The sequence below is a fragment of the Bos indicus x Bos taurus genome, chromosome 24 (assembly GCF_003369695.1).
Source record: "Bos indicus x Bos taurus breed Angus x Brahman F1 hybrid chromosome 24, Bos_hybrid_MaternalHap_v2.0, whole genome shotgun sequence".
In the NCBI taxonomy this organism is placed as follows: Eukaryota; Metazoa; Chordata; class Mammalia; order Artiodactyla; family Bovidae; genus Bos; species Bos indicus x Bos taurus.
Window position 1 is genome coordinate 39190334 of NC_040099.1, and position 20919 is coordinate 39211252.

General features: G+C 44.6%; 1 protein-coding gene and 1 long non-coding RNA gene across 29 annotated transcripts in view; one reads left to right on the plus strand and one right to left on the minus strand.

The window, feature by feature from the left end:
• The window catches only part of EPB41L3 (erythrocyte membrane protein band 4.1 like 3), a 240242-nt gene that overhangs the window by 138443 nt on the left and 80880 nt on the right, over positions 1–20919 (minus strand). The window contains exon 1 of one of the 28 annotated variants that reach the window (XM_027526364.1): positions 7392–7415. The exons of 24 other annotated variants lie outside the window; for them this stretch is intronic. The gene's annotated coding sequence lies outside the window, so the exon portion shown is untranslated. Of the gene's footprint in view, positions 1–4410; positions 4560–6892; positions 6958–7391; positions 7416–20919 lie in introns of those variants that run through there. 3 more of the 28 variants (XM_027526366.1, XM_027526365.1, XM_027526363.1) reach the window with 3 other exon arrangements.
• Positions 6129–9705, plus strand: LOC113883029. Its single transcript, XR_003508530.1, has 2 exons — positions 6129–6407; positions 9368–9705. It is a non-coding gene; the product is annotated as an uncharacterized LOC113883029 (long non-coding RNA).

Sequence of the window (20919 nt, forward strand, 5' to 3'; positions counted from 1 at the left end):
GCTACAAAAGTGGTAAATGATGGATCAGCCATAGAGAAACCCAGACAAGGGTCTTTCCTCCATGCTGAGCATTCTCACAATCATTAGGACTATTTATTTCCAGTGTATTATCTTTATTAAGACACTAGCCAGTAGGACTTCCCTGGTGGCTCAGTGGTGAAGAATTCGCCCGCAATGCGGGAGACTCAGGTTTGAGCCCTGGGTTGGGCAGATCCCCTGGAGATGGCAACCCACTCCAGTATTCTTGCCTGGGAAATCCCATGGACAGAGGAGCCTGGCGGGCTACAGTCCATTGGGTTGCAAAGAGTTGGACGTGACTCATCAGCTGAACGACAGGAATCCGTGTCTATTAATTAGACACTTGTGATGTACCAGGTACCACATGCAGTGCTTTGTGTGTACTGCATCATTTAACCCTCATAACCTCGGGATCTCAGAGAAGGCAATGGCACCCCACTCCAGTACTCTTGCCTGGAAAATCCCATGGATGGAGGAGCCTGGTAGGCTGCAGTCCATGGGGTCGCTGAGGGTCGGACACGACTGAGCGACTTTACTTTCACTTTCATGCATTGGAGAAGGAAATGGCAACCCACTCCAGTGTTCTTGCCTGGAGAATCCCAGGGACAGGGGAGTCTGTTGGGCTGCTGTCTATGGGGTCGCACAGAGCCGGACATGACTGAAGTGACTTAGCAGTAGCAGCAGCAACCTCGGGATCTAAACATTATGGCCATTTTGTAAGTGATCAAATAGACTCAAAAAGTTAAGAGACTTGACCCACATCACACAGCAACCACATAGCAAGCCTAGGAGCCCATCCCAGGGCTGTCAGATTCCAAGACACACATTGTTATTGTTGTTGTTTTAGTCACTTCCCAGGTGAGTGGTAAAGAATCCTCCTGCCAATGCAGAAGATACAAGAGAAGAGGGTTCAATCCCTGGGTTAGGAAGATCTCCTGGAGAAGGAAATGTCAACCACTCCAGTATTCTTGCCAGAAAAATTTCATGGACAGAGGAGCCTGGCGGGCTACAGTTCATGGGGCCACAAAGAGGAGCACACGACTGAGCAACTGAGCACAATTATCAACAGTGGCCTCTAGACAGTGCAGTTTCTTCTGCTTGTCTTTCAATATTATTAGAAAATATTTTACAGGGAGTATGCATTATTCTTAATACCTGAAATAACAGAGAGGTTTTAACTGGAAGGAAAAATAGGAATGAAAATCATTCCATCTTCTGAACATTTCATTTTCCACCCTAATCAGTCCAAAAGTAATAATTAGGCTTCAACTAAATACGATCACAAAAAATACGTCATGAGTTGCCAAAATATCAATCGCTGAAAGGAACTAGCATTACATACAATTTCTGAAATTTTTTGGATTACTCCTTTAACAAAAGGTCATCTGTCCCCAGACTCCTGTTCTTCTAATACACCCTACATTGATCACCAGATGAACACTGTCTTTCCTACTCCACTACTTTCAATGGCTCCCTAGTACCTAGCAAAGTGCAAAATGTTCCTTAGTCTCATATTCACCGTAAGGCCCCACACTCTCTCCTGAGACTCATCTCTTATTACTCTGCAGGGTAAAGACTACATTCCAGTTACCTTGAGGCCTCCTACCTTTCAGTGTGTTCTATCTGGAATGTATTCTCAATGACTAGTCAAAGTCCAACCATCTTTCAAGGACCCAAATGGAAAAGCCAAACTTGAAAATGAAAACTGCTCAATAGGTTTTTCCTACAGAGGGATGCACCTCAGTTACCAAATACATAGAAGGGGGCATGTGAATAGGGCATGTGAATAAGCACTGAACATCACAGAGCATTTTTAAAATGTGCATAGCCAAGTACAAACCCTATCTCATAACATTCATGACACTGTTAATTCTAAGAAATAACGCAATACGTAGCACTCTGCCAATTAAGTGGTGACTCATATGTTGGAATTTTAATTTTCTAGTTATTTAGAGAACTCTTTTACACTTAATTACATATTCTCTGCATGCACAAAGAGAAACAAAATAAACTAGCCAAGGTACTCAAAAAAATTCTATTACAGGTCAAAATCCAACTTTCTCAAATTGCATGCTGATTCAGTTACCGTGATCTATGCCTTTACACAGGAAATACCACCTATGTTTCTTCATGGGTGATGTGCTATTTCTTATGCGTGCTCCATTATGTCTCCAAGATTTCCTTCCAATCAACTGACACCCAATCTCCAATTTTTGACGTCTGCGTCTTTATCAATGAATTCAGTTGCCAGCTTTCTCTCTGCCATATGGCTGAGAGCAACTGTAAGACATATCCCAATTTCAGAGATGTGCAAATGTGGAAAAAAAAAAAAAGGTTTGTTTTAGAGAAAGGATGAAATGTGGAGCTTGACTAAAACACAGAGAAAGTCACTACTGGAGAATGTAAATACAACATATATAAAAAAATGACCAAAGAAGAGAGATCTACATAGATGGCTAATGGGAAGCTGTTATAAAGCACAGGAAGCTCAGCTCAGGGCTCTGTGATGACCTAGAAGGGTGGGGATGGGGGAGTGGGGTGGGAGGCAGACTCAAAAGGGAGGGGATATATGTATGCATATGGCTGATTCATTTCACTGTACAGCAGAAACTAACACAACATCTTAGGGCAATTATATTCCAATAAAAACATTAAAATAAAAAAATTTTTAAGGAGAAAATAGTTTTTCTCTTCTTAGTTCAACATCAAGATCAATATGATGGCCCAGCCCTCATTCTGCTTTTGTCTCCCTCCATCTGATCCCTCTCCCCTTCTTCTGAGTACATCTGCTCTACTGATGTCCCCATGACACCAATTAGAGATGGCAGGAAGGGAAGCAGGCTGCCTGCCCATCTTCTCTCAAAGAAGCCGTCCTTTTTTCTCACGGTACCTGCAGTATTCTCTTCTTGGATCAGACAAAACCTCTAGAACCTACCTAATCTGAGCTGTGGCCAGAGCAGCAAACTCGTTATGAAGAGGACCGTGCGGTTAGAAACAGCTGCATACAAGAGTCTGAACATTCTCATTTTTAAGGAAGTGGCCATGCTTTTTAAGCCTTGTCGACTATTCTTTAATAGTGAAGCATAAGTCACATATGGCCTCACTTCTTAATCCAATTCCATAAATATTTACTCAACACCCTATGAGTTTAGACCTGTGCTGGTCTGGGAATGAAACTCCAAGCAAAAGGAAAATAAGTCCCTCCAAACAACAGGCACTCATTCAGTTTAAGTGGAGAGAAAAAAACAGTGCATGAAGCAGAGGAAGTATCCCAACTGTTCTCTAGATTGAATACAAACCTTTCTGCTTTTGCTTTTTTTTAAAGTCTGTAAGGAAGGGTTATAAGAACAGTGCATCAAAATGTCAGCCATCTAAAAATTAAGTTGTCAGCTTTTTCCTCTGTACTGCAAATTACCAAAGAATTAGGGGTTTGGCGCTAATAGAAGCTTACAATTGTGAAGTGTGCAATTTAGCCAATCATGGTTAAGTCTAAAAATGCAACACCAAAGACGTTTCAACGAATCGAGCTGCAGTTCTGGTACTTAATTTCAACTTCTCTATTTGGGCTATCCTTCCTTTTTTTTTTTTTTTTATTTTCCTTCCCTTTTGCGTTGGCAATGTGTTCTGGACAGTGACATGGTTAAATGAGAACTGCTCACAGGTCCCACGCACATAATATCCTCACATGAGAAAAGGTCAGTCATCTTACTGAAGAGGTGGCAAGAAGACCCCAGGCTGCAGCTGTTCTGTGGGTCTCCTTTATGCTCGCATCACATTCAAATCAGGAATCACAACAGGAAACTGATTAATCACAAATTCGGGTGCGGCCTGTCTGGGATCATCTCTGCACTGAAATGCTCAGTTCAGAGAATTCAAAAGTGCTAAATTATAAAATCATCTACACATAAACCAAAAACTTACACAGAAATCAACTACCCCAAATCACTGCAGGTTATCTTCTACACTTGTGAAACCTCTTGCTTTCTTTTGCCCATCTTTTTTTTCTAATTGCCAATTGCAAACACATCACTGGAAAACACATCAGATAGAACACCGTCTACCCAGAAAGAGACCGTATCTCGACAGACACCACACCACACACTTTTGAAAGACAAGACTAACCACCTACACCAAGAATTTAGCAAGAATGCTACTTAGGTACAAAAAGAGTAAGAAATATACTGACTCTATTCTCTGCATTAATATATACTCGTTAATTAAATATGATTTTTCAATGGCCCTCCTAAAAAACTAACGATATTTTCCTTAACAGGAGGAAGAGTCAATCATTTCTACTACTGCACACACACACACAAACGCTCTGCTTCCTTAATCTATGAAACACACTTTCCCATGCAGGCTTGCATCCATATCTCATGCTTCAAACAATACCTTATGGTGCAGTTCAACTGGAGAAAGGACAGCCTCATTCATGGATCAGGCAAAGTTAATGCCGGCAAGATGCTTTAGACGGTCTGGTGTTGCTGCCCCACCCTTGTTTCCTTTGAGCCATAGTGATGTCACAACACCAGACAGGGCAGGGCAGTGACTTCAGGGCTCCAGACCCTGCTTCTGGGCACACAATTCTCTGCAGCCAAGAGGAATGAAATGAGAGCAGAGCTCTCCAGGAGTGCCTGACGAATTCTCAACAAGCTAGCAGCTGTGTAGCCTTCCGAAAGAAAGAGATGCTGCATTGATACCATCAGAGATCTCTCTAAAGGAAGCGGTGCCAGAGATAAACCTGAGTCATGGTTTTCCATAGTAAGTCTCTATTTCACTATAAAGCTGACGTTCACAGGAAAACAATGGTTGGATCCTTAGAAGAGGCTGGGGAGGAAAGATGACCAAGGAACTCCAGGACTTAAGTAATCTCCATGAGAGTCAAATTCTCAAGGAAAAGAAACATGTCTTTATTTTTCAGCTCACTCTTGGAGTTCTATTTTACTGGAGAGGACATGAATTCTATTTTGTGAATTTTAAGGCTTTTTTTTTTTTTTCCAAAAAATCACTAACTTAAATACACTGGATAGTATGTCCCTGCCATAATAACCCAACAAACTGTAAATCAAGGAAGGATTCACAAAATACTGACATCATAACATCTTTGGTCCCTGAACAGTTGCCTCCCTTCTCCTTGGGCAGCCCCTTAATGCATTTGACCAATGTTTCAAGACCAAAGTATGGACAAGATAGCTTCTGACCAAGTTAAAAAAAAATCCCAGGTCTCCTATTTCAACACAATTCAAAGTTGGCCCAAGTCCAAGCACTGTACAAGAATTGACAAAACCTGCTTTTAACCTAAATCGCACTGGTACAGAAGAAATGACTTAAAAAAAAAATGTAAACAGCTCTCTGAGATACTGACCTTTGACCTCCATCTTCTCAATCCTTCAGCTCCAAGGGGTTTACACATTAAATAAAGCAGCCACTCTTCCCGCTACTGAGAAATCATTCACAAAACACGTTCTGCGCTGCCAAAATTATTTGCCTAAAGTGTATTAGCTCGATAAACTGTGTGCAGTAACTCGTGCATCTGGTATGTTGCTTTTCTAAACCACTAGAAAATCATAATGCAAATGAGACTATTTAGTATTCAGCTATTTTATTTTCATCAATGCCTTCTGAAATTAACAAATTAAAGTCAGGCTTCTCAATATGGAATTTATTTCCTCTCGAAATGACTTTGTTACTCCAACTAAAGTTTTGAAAGTCTGATACCAAAATTAACGTGCATTTTTTAAAAAAGCTTTTTGATCCAAGATACGAATCACCTCCCGTTCCCCAGAGTTTACTCAAACTCGATGCGCTCTTTTTCCTTAATAGGGCTTTTCTGCTCAATTTGCTGTATAATTGCTGTGTCTAGGGTTCCCAGATCATAAATGGAGGTTTACCATTTTTGTTTGAGACATTAAAAATCAGTGTAAAATTCAAAAAGACTGTTTTTAGTGCTTGGTCTGATCTGATGGCTCTTCTACTAGGAAAGTTAATGCTACCAGGATAAACTCCAACGCACACCTGGCCGCCCCGGAGACCCTAAAATGGACCCCCCCCCCAAAAAAAAAAAAAAGGAAGAGCGGGATATCTGCAAAAACAATTCCGCCAGACTGAGGTTTAAAAAAAAAAAAAAAGCTGAAACACCAAGTTAAACACGAAAATGCAAGCGACGCATGACAGGGCTGCCTGGCCCTCAGGATTTCTCAGGCCGGCCTCCAGGCGTAATTAACAACACATGTTCTCTTTATCTTTCTACGTGTTCTGCAACCATCTCAACTTTAACCCTGGGCTGGGACTGAAGGAGAAAAAAACCCCTAGACAACTTGGGATCCGGAAATCTGAAAACCGAGGAGACACCGCTCCCGCGGCGAAGGACCACAGGGGCAATAGACTAGGTAACCACACCCACCGCATTGCAGAAGCCGTGAACTTGGGGGGGGGGGGGAGCGGGAAGGAGGGGAAGGAGGGCGAGAGAAGAGGGGAGACCCCAGACAGCAGGGGCCCCCGCGGCAGGCTCCGGGAAACACCCGCCCGGAACTGGCGGAGACCCCGACTCCCGGAGTCCCGAGCCCCGCGCCCCGGCCTCCCCGCCCCCAGCCGCCGCAGCGCCGCCCGCGCACACGCCTCCCGGGGCAGTGCAGCCTCACAGGCGCCAGGTGAGCTGCGCCGCCCCCGGGTCCCTGGCCCCGCAGGTGCCCGAGCACCCCCTACCCCAACTCCGCACCCCGTTAGGAGGAGGCTGCCTCGTCCCCCTCCCCGGCCACCCCGCTGCAGCCTCCGCCGCCGTCCGGGGGCCGCCGCCCGCCCCACTTCGGCGAAGCGGACAAGTTACATAAAAGCGGCGGCCGCTTGGAGCGCAGATGCTTTTGTGCGAGCGCACCTTACCGGCCCCGAGTCTGCCAAGCCCCGCGCAGACCCTCCGCCGCCGCGCGCAGGCTTCCCCGCGCCCCAGGCGGCGCCGCAGTGTCGCCCCCGCCCCCACCCCACCCCGAGGGGTAACTCAAAACATGGCGCCCGGGACGGGGGGAGGGCTCGGAAACTGACCGAGCAGGGGCCAGCCGCCCCTCTCGGCCGGAGCTCCGGGGGAGGCCCCCGGGGCCGGAGGCCGGGGCTCGGGCCGCGCGCCTGCCCTGCGATGCTGCAGCGCAGGGCGGGCGAAGCGGGCACGTCCCCGGGCGCGGCGCCCCGGCTCGGCCAGGGGGCCGGGGGTCCCTGCGGGGGTCCCGGCGGGCCGAGCGGGGAGGGTGCCCGGCTCCCGCGGTTCGCGCGGCTGAGCGGCGCCGCAGCCACGCGCCCGCCCCCGGCCTCCGGCCAGCCCTGCGCCCCCGGCGACCCTCCGCCTCCCTCGGCCCCCGCGGCCCCGCAGGCAGAAAAGTTACCTGGGCTGGGCCGGGGGGCCCGGGCGCGCGGCGGCGGCGGCGGGGGGACCGGCTGGGGCGCGCGTCCTCGGCGCGGCGCGGCGCGGAGGCTCGGGCGTGGGGAGGCAGCCGCAGACGCGGGCGCTTGCCGCGCTCCCCGCCCCGCTGGCAGGAGACTCGGGAGGCTCCGCGGGCTGCGGCGGGGCACACGCCCAGGGACGCGCCCGGCCCGGCTCGGCCACGGGGGAGGGGGCGCTGGAGACTTCAGGGCTGTCGTGCCGCCGCCTCCGCCTTCATCCCGGCGCGGGGTCGGGCTGGGGAGGACGCCTCCCAGACCGCTGCCAATCGCCTGAGCCTCCGGGTTTCTACTGCGATCACTGCCGGGCTCTCTATCCGCCCCCCACCCCCACCCCCACCCCTCCCAGACACCCCCGGGAGAGTGGGGGGAGGGCGTACCTGACCTTCAGGTGAGTTATTTACTGGCTTGGGGACTGCAGGTTCCCCCCACCCACCTTTTTGAAAGAAAAAAAAAAAAAAAAAATCAAATTGGCGGTGTTTTGCACCGGGTTGGTGTCCCAGAAAGACTAAGTTAATGGAGAAGATCTGAATTAGAGGTTGAGGGAGGTTTCCTGTTTTCCAGGCAGCCTCCTGCTCCCCACCGTCTCCCCATCCCCAACCTAAAGCTGCAGTTACAGGTGGTCTTCCCGGCCTAATGGGAAGTCATAATTGATAACGCTTCCCACTGAAATGGCGGGGCCTGGGGCGGGTGGGGAGTGGTTTGCAGGTTTGTCTCGCAATATCACAGCCCTAGCCAAGTAACCAAGGCACATTTATTAAAATGTTTAAGGGCTTCTCCAAATACTCCTAGTCACCTTTCTGGGAGCTCACCGACTCATTCAGGGAGGGAAAAAATGGATTTACACAAGTACTGCGTTTACTATCGAGTGCCAGATAAGTGGTGCACAGTTAAATGGCTGCGGCAGAGCTTCTGGACCGGGTCTGTGGGTAACCCCGTGTTTCCAGGACAGGGAAGATGGCAATAGAAAGGAGAGAGGGCTGTACAGTGCAGGGAACCATATTCAATGTCCTGTAATAAACCTAATGGAAAAGAATAAAATGGAGGGGCATTTTTCAGACTGTATTAGAGACAGTTGGAAAACCATGGTTCCTGTGTTTCTGTGGAGTGTATGGGCCTGCATTCTTTAGGTTTGCAGCTTTGGGAAATTTTGAGGAAGAAAATGTGACTTGAGTCATGTCATAGGAAAAATATTCTGATAACACTGCAAAAACTAGAAAGGATGGGCAGACAGGAGGTGAGTATGGCATTGTTCCAAGGACCAGAGATAACAAAGACCTGAACTGTCTTTTAAGTGACAGACAAAGATGACAATTCACATACTGGTTGTGCTTGGTGATGACCTATGTTAATTTCCTATGGGGGCCACAAGAGTGTTTAGAAATATATATACACATATATGTAACATCTGTGCATATATGGTGGTTTGTGTTGCATATGAGATCTGTGAATAAAGAAAGGATTTTTTTTTCCTTTTTTATATATCCACACTAAACAACTTTCCTTTAAAGTGGACTTGAACAAATTGTATTGTTTACAGTATACACTGCATTGGCATTATCACTGGAGATACAGATGGTTTCATATTTTCATTCATTTTATTGCAATATTTTTGCTGTTTTTTTTTAATTGAAAGCGAACCGCTTTCTCCCTGACTGATGAATCTTGGATCTTTCTAGTGATGGAAAAAATCAGCAATAGTGTAATGAAGGTCTATTTTCTTGGGAGAAAATGTTCAAATACTAAATATCAGTTTTAAAAGTTAGAAGTACCTAACTATTCATCCTAATACTGCATGAATTCAAAATTTGGAGTAAAAACCATCCTGCTTCATAATTTAATAGTTAACCTGGGAAGTAATTATTATGAAACTCTTTGGTCTTGACCAAGGCTCTCTACTATTCTTTTTTGTTTTTCCTAGCACACACGTGGAGAAAAAGAAAGGCCAAACAAAAATTCAGGAGCATCACAGGGCTAGCTCGTCAGTACTTGCTTGTATCTCTGTAATAAACACTCTTCTTTCTACCTTGTGAATATCATGCCAAAGCCGCTGCTAGTCATCTGTCTCCCCACAGTGCCTCACTGGGTACATTGCAAGCAAGCAGTGAACACTTCTGCTAAATGAATAAATGGACGTGGAATAAAGAACTAAGTTGTCACTTGGACAGTTCTGTTTCCTCACAAAGGACTATTTCCAAAATGCTTATGTTTAAAAGCACTTAGGGTTTCACAAAATAAAAAGACACTATCACATACTAATGCTGTTTAGTATCTGACTCTTTTGTGACCCCATGGACTACAGCCCACCAGGCTCCTCTGTCCAGGCAAGAATACTGGAGTGGGTTGCCATTTCCTTCTCCAGGGGATCTTCCCAACCCAGAGATCAAACCTATGTCTCCTGCATGGTCTTTACCACTGAGCCATCACATATTAATACCTGCTGAGTAAAAACAATAATATAAAGACTATGCTTATGAATTATAACTCTCTTTGGGAAATAAGGAGCTCTTCCACCTGGAGAAGAGAAGGAAAGCAAAAAGAAGATAAGGTGATGATGCCATTATAGTTGATGGCATTGTATTCGTAAAACACTAATAAACACTCTACATCCCTCCAGATATCAAAAATAAAGCCGCTCTACCCCCAGAGAATTTGATATTCTTGTCTGTGTAAGATCCCTCATGGTGCTGCTTCAGTGGGTTACAGAAAAGTAGTTCTTGGGTCAAAGAAATGCCTTTCATACAGTCCCAGAGTGAGTGCAGATTTGGCCTGAGAACTCAGATTCCAGATTTTCTATGTTCATACAGGAAATGCTGAAATAATCCATGAAACGTGGGGCAAGGATGACCCCAGGCCATGACTCCAGCCCTTAGTTCTTTCTGGTCTCTCCCACTAAGAGAGGCTTACCCTACAATGGGCTTCCTGAGATTGCTCTCTTGTAGGGAAGATACAGGCTTCCCAGGTAGCTCAGTGGGTAAAGAATCCACCTACAATGCAGGAGATGTGGATTTGATCCCTGGGTTAGGAAGATCTCCTGGAGAAGGAAATGACAACTCACTCCAGTATTCTTGCCTGGGGAATCCCATAGACAGAGGAACCTGGAAGGCTACAGTCATAGGTCACAAAGAATTGGACACAACTGGAGTGACTGAGCACGCATGCACGCAGGGAAGATACATCACTAAAGGCCAAGAAGCTATCCAGAATTCTAGCCGTGGTCTGGAGAAAAGGGACACAGCTCACTTTAGGCAAAGTACGTGTGTGACTTCATCCCCAACTGTCAAGACAGGATTCCCCACGAACCTCCATCCATCCAGGAGCATCAACAGCATGCTGACTCCGTGGTATGCAGTGGTACCCTGCTACCTTATGAGTGATGATAACTCCAGCTTGATGGCCAAGGCAAAGGCAGCATTTACCAGCTGTATGACAGCCTCATCAACAAGACTCCAGGAAGAGATGATGAAGAGTCTGTCTAGTGAACCCACCAGGACGTTGCCCTCCAGCAGGAGGACTGGGAGAACACTGAGGCTTGACCAAACCTGGCAGATGCGGCTGCTCTAACAAGCGTGCACCCCTGTCCATGATCTCAGACCACCTTTCATGAAAGCATGTGGTGTTTAAAAATACCTCCATGCCCTTCAGTCCTTTAGGCTGACTGCTCCTCGTCGTCAGTTGTCCTAGTAAAATGCCAACAACCCTCGCGGTAACTAGCTGAGGCTTATTTTATGCTCATGATACTCTCAGGCACCTGAATTGCATATCAAGTCCTTGAAAAGAGGACACAAAGTCTTCAGCCATAGCATTACCAGGGACCATAAATAAGGGAAATCCAGGGATGAATGCATAATTCAGAAGCAACAAGCTTATTCTTCTGAAATGAAAATTCATTTGAGAGTTTCTGGGTTCTAAGAATAGTGTCAAGTTAACAGCTTATCAAGGCTTCCAGATGCTTCATTCTGAGTTTGTATACATCATTTCAGAGGTCTGTGTACATGCAGAGCACAGATGCAGAACGAAATTTTAAAATGCAAGTACAAATGCAGCACAAACTATGTAAAAATATGTACATATGAGAGGGAGCAAGTTTAGACCTGCCAGCACATCATTTTTTTTTTTTATGTTGAAGACTTATTCTCTCTCCTCTCTTTTACTCAGCTATTTTTTAAACATTTTTATTTATTTCTAATGGAAGGATAATTGTTTTACAATATTGTGTTGGTTTCTGCCATACATCAACATGAATCAGCCATAGGTATACATATGTCCCCTCCCATTGGAACCTCCCTCCCACCTCCCATCCCATCCTATCCCTCTAGGTTGTCACAGAGCACCAGTTTGAGCTCCCTGCATCATACAGCAAATTCCCACTGACTATTTTGCATACGGTAGTGTTTATGTTTCCATGCTCCTCTCTCCATTCGTCCCACCATCTCCTTCCCACCCTGTGCCCACAAATCTGTTTTCAATATCTTTGTCTCCATTGCTCCCCTGCCAATAGGTTCATCAGTACCATCTTTCTAGAGTCCATATATACGTGTTAGTATATGACATTTGTTTTTCTCTTTCAAACATTTCACTCTGTATAATAGGCTGCTAGCACATTATTCTTAAAAATCATTCCTATTCATCAAAATTCCATATTTTCCTCCTTTCTATCTTTGTACTCTTGGAAAAATATTAGTCAAAAAGACATGGCTAATACATATCATGTAAGTTCTGGGCTCCAAAATCACTGCAGATGGTGACTGCAGCCATGAAATTAAAAGACACTTACTCCTTGGAAGGAAAGTTATGACCAACCTACATAGCATATTCAAAAGCAGAGACATTACTTTGCCAACAAAGGTTCGTCTGGTCAAGGCTATGGTTTTTCCTGTGGTCATGTATGGATGTGAGAGTTGGACTGTGAAGAAGGCTGAGCGCTGAAGAATTGATGCTTTTGAACTGTGGTGTTGGAGAAGACTCTTGAGAGTCCCTTGGACTGCAAGGAGATCCAACCAGTCCATTCTAGGGGAGATAGGCCCTGGAATTTCTTTGGAAGGAATGATGCTAAAGCTGAAACTCCAGTACTTTGGCCACCTCATGCGAAGAGTTGACTCATTGGAAAAGACTCTGATGCTGGGAGGGATTGGGGGCAAGAGGAGAAGGGGACGACAGAGGATGAGATGGCTGGATGGCATCACTTGACTCGATGGCCATGAGTCTGAGTGAACTCTGGGAGTTGGTGATGGACAGGGAGGCCTGGCGTGCTGCGATTCGTGGGGTCGCAAAGAGTCGGACACGACTGAGCGACTGATCTGATCTGATCTGAAGTTTCATTGTATTAAAATATACCCTTATTAAATAATTTTTTACTTTCCATTTGTTGTGAACTTTAGAAAGTAATCTCAGCACTTGTAAATAAATAGCATAATTTCCAACAATAAAATTTTAAGGGTTAGTCTAATCCTCAGTTCTTTATAAAGTTGAAATGCTCAATAACTATTCTCTTTCCTTTAAGTAGAAATAAAAATCCATTAAGAATATCTTTGGGCATTTTGTTTATAATGGTAAAATATAAATAATGTAAGTTGGCGATCTGTAATTCACTAAGACCATATTGATACCCCAATAGATGATCACTGTTGGGTTATGCCAAGACACGTTACATTTTAACCACTTCACCCCAAAAGACATGAAATAAATGCCAGCAAGCCCCTTAGTCTCCTGTAAAGTTGTAAATAATCCTAGCCAGCTATTCTATTTCATCCTAACCAGAATTAACAAGAATGAACTGAGGAAGAAAAAAAAAATGGTAATATGACACATTCAGATGTCTGGTTTATTAGCTTGTTGACTCTGTCTCCAGGCTTATGTTCCCCACTTTAGGCAAACAGGCCATAGTTAACTCTGTAAATTAAGGAGTATCCACCTATAACTACTCCCAAGAAAAATGTCAACTTTGGTGCTTGATTTGATTCCTGTTTTCCAGGACTTTTATTTGCCATTTCCAATTGCCTCCTTGTCCATGCATACTTAATAATCTGAAAATAGTCCACAGCTTCCAGAATGTTCTGGGCATCAATGAAAACATCATTAGAATATCTGTGTCCCTTGAAATAAATCTGGTGCTTAATAGGTCAAAGCCATCTTTAAAGACTCCGCTGTTGACTCTCTCCTGTTCAAGATGTTTATCAGGCACTTGTCAGAACATCGAAGAAGGGCTTTTTGCGGATGATGTAAATCTGAGGAGGACACCAGAGTTTCTCAATTCAGGTGGTTTGTGAAGAGTTTAAGTCTCTTATTTCCATGTCAACCATAATCTTGGAAAGCTTATAAGCACTCACACCACTTATATCAGAATCCCTCAGAGTGCTTGTTAATAAGGAAGACTCTTGGGTCCAGCCCCAGGATAAACAAACCAGAACCCCTGGGGTGGGGACCAGAGAGCAAGCACTTTCAACAAGCTCCCCAGCTGATACAAAATCACACTTGGTTTTGAGGACCACTGGTCCAGGACACTAGGGTACAGCAATAATGATACAGGTGACAAGGTTGATGTATTATTTGCATAGCTGTTTTATAGAAGGTGGGACAGAGATAAGTGAGAGACAGCCTCCTTCAGCCACATAGATAAGCAGAACTATAAGGAGGCTCTGCCATGACAGTCAGCACACATTTTGCTGTAAGAGTTATTGCTTGGATCCTGTCGTATGCGTCAATTTGCAACAGCAGTTCATTCTCAGTAAGTACAGTAATAAATAACAATGAAAGATTGTTCTGTACCCAGTTCCAGCAATAATTAGATTAGATGCCCATTTATTGAAGACTGCAATAACACTACAACTCTGACCTTAATTTCCAAGTGCACAAAACATCCTGACAAAGTTGCCAAGGGATGTCTCCTAAAAATGGGAAATGGAGAACTAATTGCTGGCAGTTTCAGTTAAGTTTGAGATTTGACTCTCCCAAACCCAGCAAATAGAAACTTTAAAGTATTCACACCTTTTGCTAGAACATACATATGCAGACAGGTATCCCTTGTGCTGATCAGTGAAAGCTAGTGAACCAAACAAATTGACCAGACATACATCTTTCTATCCTTAAGCACAAAGTGAGGGATTTTGTTTCTGAAAAACAAGATCATTATTCCCATTAGTGTTAGTCAATCAGTTGTGCCTGACTGTTTGCAACCCCATGGGCTGTAGCCCATCAGACTCCTCAGTCCATGGAATTCTCCAGGGAAGAATACTGGAGTGGCTAGCCATTCCCTTCTCCAGGGGATCTTCGAGACCCAGGGATTGACCCTAGGTCACCCTCATTGCGGGAAGATTCTTTATCATCTGAGCCACTAGGGAAGCCCTAAGAATATTGGGTGGGTAGCCATTAATATGTTGTTAATTTATGGGTCTTGTATTTTTCATATCAAGTTGTAAGGTTAGTTTGGTTTTATAGTTGATGAGACCTACAGAATGAGAAATTTAAATCTAGTTTTACATCTATATATATTTAAGTAACAAAAATATGACAACATGAGGAACATCAGAAGTATTTTCTTTCTTTAAAGGTATATTAAAGAGTGCGATTTCAGCTCAATAAAAGATAATAAATCCTAATATGAACCTGCTGTCTTATGAGCAGTGTGACTTTCCAGCTGGCAGGGTCAAGGGTCTCCATCTGGATACCAGATGACATCTGTCAGTAATGCCCCAGAAGAGATTCCTCTTACAGATGGGCAGTTTGGCGAGATCATATTTAAAGTCCTGTTTACCCCTGAGACCAAATTGTTTTCCAAGTGTTTGCCATGCAGGAACTAGAGCTTGCCCACAAGTCTTCACTGTTGAGGTAGCAATACAAATCTTAACTTCATTAAGATATACTGACTGAGATATCCAGTATACATATTACATATACATGTTTTATACACACACACACACACATATATGGGGCATTCCTGCTGACTCAGCAGGAAAGAATCTGCCCACAGTGCAGGAGATGTGAGAGACTGTGGGTTCAATTCCTGGGTTGGGAAGATCCCCTGCAGAAGGAAATGGCAACCCACTCTAGTATTCTTGCCTGGAAAGGAGCCTGGCAGACTGCAGTCCATGGGGTCACAAGAGTTGGACATGACTTAGCAACTAAAGCACCACCACTATATATATATATATGTACATGCTATGGAATAGCCTACAAAACTCTCTTATAGGTTGAGATTAATCTGTGATTGGTTCATTGCTTTTTCTCTGTGAATCTGAAGACAATTTCCACCACTGTTTCCCTTCCTACATGACCTGTCTGATCCATCAACTCTAATCCACTTGTCCCACCCTTGCTCATCAGACCTTTATCTCTGAGTTACGTTTTATTGAGCTGCATTAAGTGGATGGCCACAATGTGGTTTGAGTCAAGGTACAAGGATTATAAATGGAAAACCATTATATTTCTAAGCTCTTTTCTGAAAATTTCCCAACTATTCCACTCTTTAAACAAAATCAAGCAGGCACACACTTGCCATACAACATACATGTTCATGAATGCCATTATGGCTTGATGAACAGAGTATGGAATGATGTTTTAAAATTGTTGTGTGACCTTGAACAAATTTCAGCTTCTCTTGATGTCAATATCCATTGAAATATTCCTCCCATTTTCTGTCTTTTTAAAAGAATGGTTCTCAACCATGGTGGTGCGTTGGAAGAATCAGGTAGGGGAGATTTTAAAAAATAACAACTGAAGTTCATTATGACAGAGGCATAAGAGATACATGTGGCCTTATTATTATAAATATTTGTACTTTATGTACATTTGAAATATTTCATGATGAAAGTTTAAAAATACTTAAAAAATAACTGATGCCTGAGATCCACCCCCAAACCAATGAGATCAGAACCTCTGGGGAATGACGAGCAGGTATCAATATTTTTAAATATTTCTTAAGTGGTTTTTAAGGATAGGCAGAGTTGAGAAACAAGAGTAAGAGAAGACTAAAGCACAAAATTAAGCCATATATAGAATTTCTCAAAAGAAGGATACCATGAAAATCAAAATTAATAGTAGCCACCTATTTATACCTTCAAACAGAAGTCACTGGATTAAACATGCATGTACCCATTATCCTCTGTGAAGCTAGTTGTTTTTTGAACACATGTTAAATTTCCTTGGCAGTGCCTGCCATCAGATTTGTTGATACTCGCACTCTTTAGGGGAAACTTATTACTGTAGCTGGCTGCCCATTTCACAGTAATGTGTCAATAAAATGCTGGCATATTTAACAACAGGCATAAAGAGCTCATAACACTAAATATCATGACTAGAATTTCAACAACTCTTCAAACACCCCAAAGAAAAAAATATCATTCATGGTTTTATTCCAAGCTCCTGCATGAAGTAGAGAAAATATACTTGTACACTCATGAGTATCTTGGATGGTGGATGATAGAAGATTCCAGTATGTGATCAGAGGTGTCTAGTAGGAAGTTGTGTCTAAATAAATATAATCTTAATGTTTTATGATTTGAAGCTAGTGATTTCCCCCAGGGGTGTTCACACACTGGGATTCTACACCATGTTCCCAGCTCAGTGATCATGATTTTTTACTAAGAGCCAAAATTTATGGAGCATTTGCCTTGTGCAAGCAACTGTTTTACGAGCTAGTCTATGAGAATAGCTTGTTTCACCATCATGAGAACCTTATGAGATAGATCCCATGATTGTCCCTATTTGACAGAAGGGGGAAATGAGGCAGAAACGGGTTCAACAATGTGTCCAAGGTCACATAACCATGACCAGTAGAACCAGGATATAAACTTGGATGGCCTGACTCCCAAGCTAGACCCCAAAGGCTTCCAACTCTACAGTCACATATACACACACGCACACACATATTTAGTTAAATCTCATGAAACTGGCATTCTCTGAGTGTTTTTTGACTTTCAAAAACAGTAACTATGATATGTACTATAATGAGAAGAAACTGAATTAGCTATGAAGGCAGGGATGCACGGGATTAAGGAATGATCATTTCTACCACCTGGTAATTTTATTTTGGAGCCTGTGCTCCTAACCACAGTGCCCAGTTGTTCCTACAGAATTCCATCAGTTCAGTGCAATTTCATCAACAAATTTAAAAAGTTGTTCCCCACGTGGAATCGTATTCCAGCTTGCCTGGTGGCTCAGATGGTAAAGAGTCAGCCTGCAGTGTGGGAGACCCGGGTTTAATCCCTGGGTCAGGAAGATCCCCTGGAGAAGAAAATGGCAACCCACTCCAGTATTTTTCCCTGGAAAATCCCATGAACAGAGGCGTCTGGCAGGCTACAGTCCATGGGGTTGCAAAGAGTCGGACACAACCAAGTGACTTCACTTTCTTCTTTAGAGATGGATCTATTTTACTAAGAAGTGTATTCTACTTCTATTTCAACCTTGGGAAAAAGGCCAAAGGGGAAAGTTCTGCTCCATGAGTGAATTCTAGTGGCTCTACCTTCAATATAACCAGAATACCACCACTCTCCATCACACCAGCTTCCCTGGTGGCTCAAACAGTAAAGAGTCTGCTGCAGTGCGGGAGACCAGGGTTTGATCCCTGGGTTGGGAAAATCCCCTGGAGAAGGAAATGGCAACCCACTCAAGTATTCTTGCCTGGAAAATCCCATGAACAGAGGAGCCTGGCAGGCTACAGTCCATGGGGTTGCAAATAGTCAGACATAACTGAGCGACTTCACATTCTTTCTTTCTTCTCACCACACCTACTGCTAGCACTCTGGGGCAAACCATCACCATCCCTCTCTGGGTTCCTGTAAGAGTGTCATATTTATCTCTTCTGCCTTTCTGAGACTTTTGTTGTCATTGTCCAAATGGAAGACACTGTGATCCTGATGAAACAAGCCAGGTCATGTCATTCACATTCAAAGCCCCCAAAGATCTCTAGACCTGCATCCTCTGCTCTCACTGTTCAGGCCTCTTCTGCCAACCACATATCCTGTCTCTCTCACTTTGGCTCCTTGCAGATCCTCAAACAAGCCAGGCACAGCCCACGCTCAATTCCTCTCTCTGATATGCTGATACCCCATCTTCAAATCTGATCACATGCCATATCCTCAAAGAGCCTGACTGTAAACGGCGGACCTGATTATAAACTGACCCAACACTCCCACCCTGCATCCTGCATCGATCACACCCAGTATTTCCTTACTGATTACGTACTCAATGTGAGTCCCACAAAGGCAAGAGTTCTGGGATCCAATTCCCTGGGTGTCCCGCCCACAGAGAACAGTGCCTGGCAGAGGGAAGGCTCTCAATTTGTATTTGTTGAATGAAAGAATGAAGAAAGGAGCAGGGATTATAAAAGAAGGAATTCTGAAGACAAGAGTGATTAGAAGGGCAGGAAGTACAGAACTGCAGAGTTAGGTTGCCTGGGATTGGGGTTGGACACCAGAAAGAAGAGATTCAGAAGGATGAAACTAAATATGAGAAGGAATGGATGTATGGTGGAAACGTGTGCAGAGTTACAAGCAACAGACTTCCTCCAGATCCAATGGCGGAACTGATCTGGGCAGAGTCTCCTAACCACCCTAAAAGGCTCCCCATCCTCACCCTGAACCAACACGGATGACACCAGCAGGGTGCACCTCTTACCACATCCTCAGCGATGAAAGTCAAGAATGGTGTAGCCACCACCCCAAATGCCACTTAACATCAGGGAGGATTTAATGAGCACTTGTCTTCTCAAGACAAAAGAAAATGTCACAGGATCCAGGTGGGACCCTCCTCACTCATCTGCACAAACAATGGGGATGACCACTGCAGTGGGAGTTGTCGCATCAGCTGGAGCAGAAGTGTCCAGGCTAGAATTGTTTCTCACATCCATGGTTGCCATGGCGATATTTATAAAGATGTCACCATGATCAGTCAGTGAATACTTTTAAGAGGCTTCTGGAGGATAAGAAGTTACAATCCCCCCTCCATCTTCACAAATCACTCTCATCCCACTTGCTCCCAATAAATTGCTCACTTCTTTTGATTGCACTTGGCGTGCCCAAGAAAGATGAGTCTCACATTCTGTAATTTCAAGCTTGAAGCCTGTACTGTGTCTTTCCATGCGGTCTGCATTTTGGTTTTATTCAGTGATTCATGGTGCCTGTTCAAAGGTCACCAGATCAATCCTTCACCTGCCAAGAATGTCTTCTAATCCCCAGCCTCTTCCTTCACCAGGGCAACAAAGGTCTAAGGCCTCCCACCCACTCTGAAAGAAGTGTCCTTGTGTGTTACATTGCCAAGTTTATGCCACGGCCATACTTTAAACAAATCTTAGGAGACAGAATATCTTCATCACTCCCTGTGCCCCACATCATTAGATTGCAAGCCCTGTGAGCAAAGTGGGTATATTTTTCTCATAGTTGTACTTTCCAGTATGAATGGCATGGCACATTAACCCTAAGAAACTCTGAAATAACTCCTAGCACCAGGCACTAGAGGGCTTAGTGAATGATGCCACCGTTCCCAGCCATGCACCTTAGAAACCCTGGGTCTTCCTGGCACCTCACTCCCCATCAGCTCCTTTACCCACTCTATTACTAAGTCCTTTGCATTTTATCCGAATCTCCCAGATCTGTGCACATCTCTCCTCTCCATACTGGAACAGTCCATTCTCTAGTCTCCAGTTGCCCTGACAAGAGTGAGCACTCAGAGACATAAGTGGGTTGCTTAGAACAAGAACAGCCCACTGTTCTCAGGGCAAGGACAACTCCCTCTATTGCAGCCTCAATGCTCTGAGCTCTCATGGAGCTCCTGACCCATGTGCACTTACTCTGCTCTGTTCGGACCAGCTGCTTTCCATTCCTCTTTTTTGGCTTCCTTAACTAGGGCACAGATCCTCCAAAAGTGCCACCGTTGCAACTCTGCAGGGAGGGTGTGACTGATGAACCGCTGTCTCCCTTTGCTAGAATGAAATCCCAGTTGAGAACCAGGTCTGCTTCTCCTCACTGCTGTGTCCCCACCATGCACACTGCCTGGCACATGGGAGATGCTCAGTGAACATTTACGATAAATGAACATCACCAGATTCTCGTCATTGGAGACGGTACGGTCCATGATGATTAGGCGTCTGCCTGCACAGGTGGTGGCAAGGGGCTCACTACTTCTGGTACAAAGAAAAACCAAATGCATAAACCTGGACTCCACGAGGCCTTTAGGATCTTGGACAAGTAAGTAAGGCTCACAATGGGCACTTAAATATTCATCCATATCATTTGTGCACAGGGACTGAACAGGTACCAAAACCTTGCTACTTCTCCCAGTGGTGTGGCAGGAGCAGGAACACTTCCACCTGAAATGCTGCCCATAGACTGGGGAGAATGATGCAATTCTTCCCTAGCCCAGAGCATCAGCCTCTGAGCTTCGCCACTGGTTCACATTCACTCTGTCCATGTCAGTGATCAATCCTGGAAGAGGAATTAAAGACCAGGCTGAGTCTCTCTGTCTGGCCCTGGCTCCTCA